Raw genomic sequence first — 4380 nt, forward strand, 5'->3', positions numbered from 1 at the left:
AAATGAGCATTCATCTAGATATAGAGCTTGCTTAGGATCGTGTTTAGGCTTAAGGTCGTATGTTTGATTCATCATTTTGTCATCCTTGTTTGATACTTGATCACCCGAAATCATGTTCCTGTGCCCATGAGTTCTCTTTTATCATATTTAAGCAAGTCATTCATTTACTGCTCTTTATTTCTATCTTGTCATCATAGTAGTTATTTGATTCTGAAATCATTTTAAATCATTTGTTGCATTTAGATTAAGTAAGTGCTTGCATTCTTAGTGCTTGAAATCCCTTAGAACTGGTTCGACATTTTACTTCCGCTTTACTATCATTTGACTTAGGAGCCTCAAAACTCCTAACATCAAATTGGCGCCGTTGCCAAATTCTGAGTAGATTTGAACATTGAGTTTTAGTAGCTTGCTTGAGACTAAATCATTTTCACTTTGCTGATTACTGATTCTCCTTTTTCGATTCCCTTTTGATCTGCAGGTGTATGAACTTGAGGAGCAGGGGTCCAACAAACCTAGTTCCACGAGCAGCAGACATCCGAGCTTTAGAGAGGGAGTGTGCTAGAAAAAGGAGAGAAGAGGAGCAACAGGCTCACATACAGGATCCGAACATTGAAATGGCTGACCCACAAGCGAATGGCGGCGAAAACGCCCCACCAGCTCGACCTATTGGTGCCTATGACCGTCCAACAAACCATGGCCACCTTCTAGGAATCAGAGCACCAGCTGTGGCAGCAAACAACTTCGAGATCAAGTCAGGGTTGCTGAACCAGATTGAGAACAACAAGTTTCATGGCCTGGCTGCAGAGAACCCATTCGACCACTTGGACAGTTTTGATAGATACTGTGGTCTATCCAAAACCAATGGTGTATCAGAGGATGCTTTCAAGCTCAAGCTTTTCCCTTTCTCTTTGGGGGACAAAGCACGTCAGTGGGAGAAGTCTCTACCAAGCAGCTCAATCACCACTTGGGATGACTGCAAGAAAGCTTTCCTAGAGAAATTTTTCTCTACTTCCAAGACAGCTGACTACAGGAATGAGATTTCCGGATTCAAGCAGAAGAACTTGGAAGGATTCAGTGAAGCATGGGAAAGGTTCAATGGCTACCTAGCTCAATGCCCACACCATGGTTTCAACAAGGGAAGCTTGCTTAGCACATTCTACAGAGGGGCCTTACCTGAGTACAGAGCAAGATTGGATACTGCAAGTAATGGGAACTTCTTGGACAGAACAGAAGAAGAGGCAGGGAAACTTGTTGAGAACATGGTCAAGAGTGATGCTGTCTACAGTGGGGATCATGACAGAGCTGATAGGTCCGCAGACAAGCAAACAAGAAAAGAGATAAAGGCTTTGCAGGACAAGATTGACATCCTCATTGCTGATAAAGCTTCTCAAGCTCAGATGAACTTTGTTGGTAATCCACAGCAAGAGATACCAGCTGCTGTCAATGAGGTTGATGGTCTGGAAGGTCAGGAAGAGCTGTGTTTTATCAACAACAATGGTACTTGGTACAAGAAGGAGCCAAACTTTCAGTACAACAACTATCAGCAGAGACCTTATTCTAACAACCAGCAGAATGGATACCAGCCTAGGAACAACCACCAAGGTGGCTATCAGCAAAAGCAAAACCCTCCTCCTGGTTTTTCCAACCAAGGGCAGCCCTCTTCTCAACAGCAGCCTGCTCCATCTAGCTCTACACCCCAAGAGAGCAGCACTGATGCACTTCTGAAAAAAATCTTGGAGTCACAGACTAGAAGTGAGAAGCATGTTAGTTATGAGCTGAAAAACCTTCACAACAAGATTGATGGGAGCTACAATGATCTCAACAACAAGTTCAGAGCTTTGGAGAACCAATTTGCTTCCATGAACACTCAGCAAAATCGCCAACAAGGCTCCCTACCTGGAAAACCTGAGCAGAATCCCAAGGATGCCAAAGCTATCACACTTAGGAGTGGTAAGGAGTTACCTCCTAGAACTCTCACCAAGGATGCTGAGAAACTAGGTGAGGGGGTGGCCATCAACATAGATGATGAGGTGGTTATTGTTGATGAGAAGACTAATGATGAGGTCTTGGAGAAGATTGTGGAAGCTAAGGGTAAAGGAAAGGTTGGAGAGGAGAAGAAGACTGTAAAGGATGGTGAAGTTGTTCCTCCAGCAAAGGAGAATGCTTTTGTCCCTCCTCCTTATGAACCCAAACTTCCATTCCCTGGTAGGTTCAAGAAGCAGTTGCTGGAGAAGTACAAAGCTCTTTTTGAAAAGCAGATGAGTGAGGTTCAGATCACAATGCCAATCATTGATGCTTTCATGCTGGTTCCTCAATACAGCAAGTTCCTGAAAGATGTCGTGGCATCAAAGAAGAAAGAGATGGAAGGTATGATGATTCTCACTCATGAGTGCAATGCCATAATTCAGAGGCTTGATGTTCCAAAAAAGCTAGAGGATCCAGGATGCTTCACACTTCCTTGTACTCTTGGACCCATGATGTTTGAGAAATGTCTCTGTGATTTGGGAGCTAGTGTGAGCTTGATGCCTTTGTCTGTTGCTAAGAAGCTTGGTTTCACTCAGTACAAGAAGTGTAGACTCTCTCTGGTGTTAGCTGATCGTTCGGTGAAATACCCTGTTGGTATCTTAGAGGACCTTCCAGTGATGGTAGGAAATTGTGAGATCCCTACAGACTTTGTGGTGCTTGAGATGGGTGAAGAAGCTCAAGACCCCTTGATCCTTGGTAGACCTTTCTTAGCCACAGCAGGAGCTATCGTTAATGTGAAAGAAGGCAAGATCGATCTCCATTTGGGTAAAGGGAACATTCTCCATTTTGACATCAAGGAGGTGATGAAGAGACCAGTCATGCAGGCACAAATCTTCTACATAGATGAGATGGATGCTCTTGCTGATGAGCTCCTTGAAGAGCTATCAATAGAGGATCCTTTACAGCATGCCCTTACCATTGAGAGAGATGATGAAGTGGTTGCGAACCTGGCTAGTACTGCATATGGACTGATGCTGGATTCACACAAGGGATTTAATGGCAAGGATCAGTTTGAGGAATTGCCACAGAAGGTTCATCAAGAGGCTGCAGTCACTCAACATGAAGACATCCAGCAAGATGACTGGAGTGAGCTCAAGGCGCCTAAGGTGGAACTAAAACCTCTTCCCCATGGTGTAAGGTATGCATTTCTTGGTCCCAATGAAACCTATCCTGTCATTGTGAGTAGTGAACTTACTGAAACTGAATTGTCTGAACTTTTGAAAACACTTAAAAGGTTTAGAAAAGCAATAGGTTACTCACTTGATGACATCAAAGGAATTTCACCATCTTTGTGCATGCATAGGATACATCTAGAGGATGAATCAATGACTTCTATCGAGCATCAAAGAAGGTTAAATCCTAACCTGAAGGATGTTGTAAAGAAGGAGATTCTTAAGCTCTTAGATGCTGGGGTTATTTACCCTATCTCTGATTCAAAATGGGTATCTCCTGTGCATGTTGTCCCAAAGAAAGGTGGAATCACTGTGATTAAAAACGACAAAGATGAATTGATACCAACAAGAACTGTCACAGGTCATAGAATGTGTATTGATTACAGAAAACTGAACTCTGCATCTCGAAAAGATCATTTTCCATTGCCATTTATTGATCAGATGCTTGAGAGACTTGCTAATCATCCATTCTATTGTTTTCTTGATGGGTATTCTGGTTTCTTCCAAATCCCCATACATCCCCATGATCAAGAGAAAACGACATTCACATGTCCTTATGGTACCTTCGCATATCGAAGAATGCCATTTGGACTATGTAATGCTCCAGCCACCTTTCAAAGGTGCATGATGTCAATTTTCTCTGATCTTATTGAGGATGTCGTGGAGGTGTTTATGGATGATTTCTCTGTCTATGGATCTTCGTTCTCTGCTTGTTTGTCAAATTTGTGCAGGGTCCTACAGAGATGTGAAGACACCAACCTTGTGCTGAACTGGGAGAAGTGCCACTTCATGGTCAAAGAAGGGATTGTGCTTGGGCACAAGATTTCAGAGAAGGGAATTGAAGTGGACAAGGCTAAGATTGAGGTTATGGTCAGTTTGCCTCCACCTAAGACAGTGAAAGATATCAGAAGTTTTCTTGGACATGCTGGTTTCTACAGGAGGTTCATCAAAGACTTCTCCATGATCACTAGACCATTGACCAGGTTGCTTTGTAAGGAAGCCACTTTCAGCTTTGAAGTAGAGTGTCTTGAGGCCTTCAAGAAGCTGAAAAATGAACTCATCAGTGCCCCCATAGTCCAACCACCTGATTGGGATCTCCCCTTTGAGATCATGTGTGATGCTAGTGATTATGCTGTGGGAGCTGTACTAGGGCAGGAGAAGAATGGAAAAACTCATGTGATCT

At 43.2% G+C, this 4380-nt stretch overlaps 1 non-coding gene across 1 annotated transcript; it reads right to left on the reverse strand.

The window, feature by feature from the left end:
- Positions 1-1021: 1021 nt before the first annotated feature.
- LOC130503827 (small nucleolar RNA R71) lies at positions 1022-1129 on the reverse strand. Its single transcript, XR_008941028.1, has one exon. It is a non-coding gene; the product is annotated as a small nucleolar RNA R71 (small nucleolar RNA).
- Positions 1130-4380: the final 3251 nt, after the last annotated feature.

The sequence above is a fragment of the Raphanus sativus genome, unplaced genomic scaffold (genome assembly GCF_000801105.2).
Source record: "Raphanus sativus cultivar WK10039 unplaced genomic scaffold, ASM80110v3 Scaffold1162, whole genome shotgun sequence".
Taxonomy (NCBI): domain Eukaryota; kingdom Viridiplantae; phylum Streptophyta; class Magnoliopsida; order Brassicales; family Brassicaceae; genus Raphanus; species Raphanus sativus.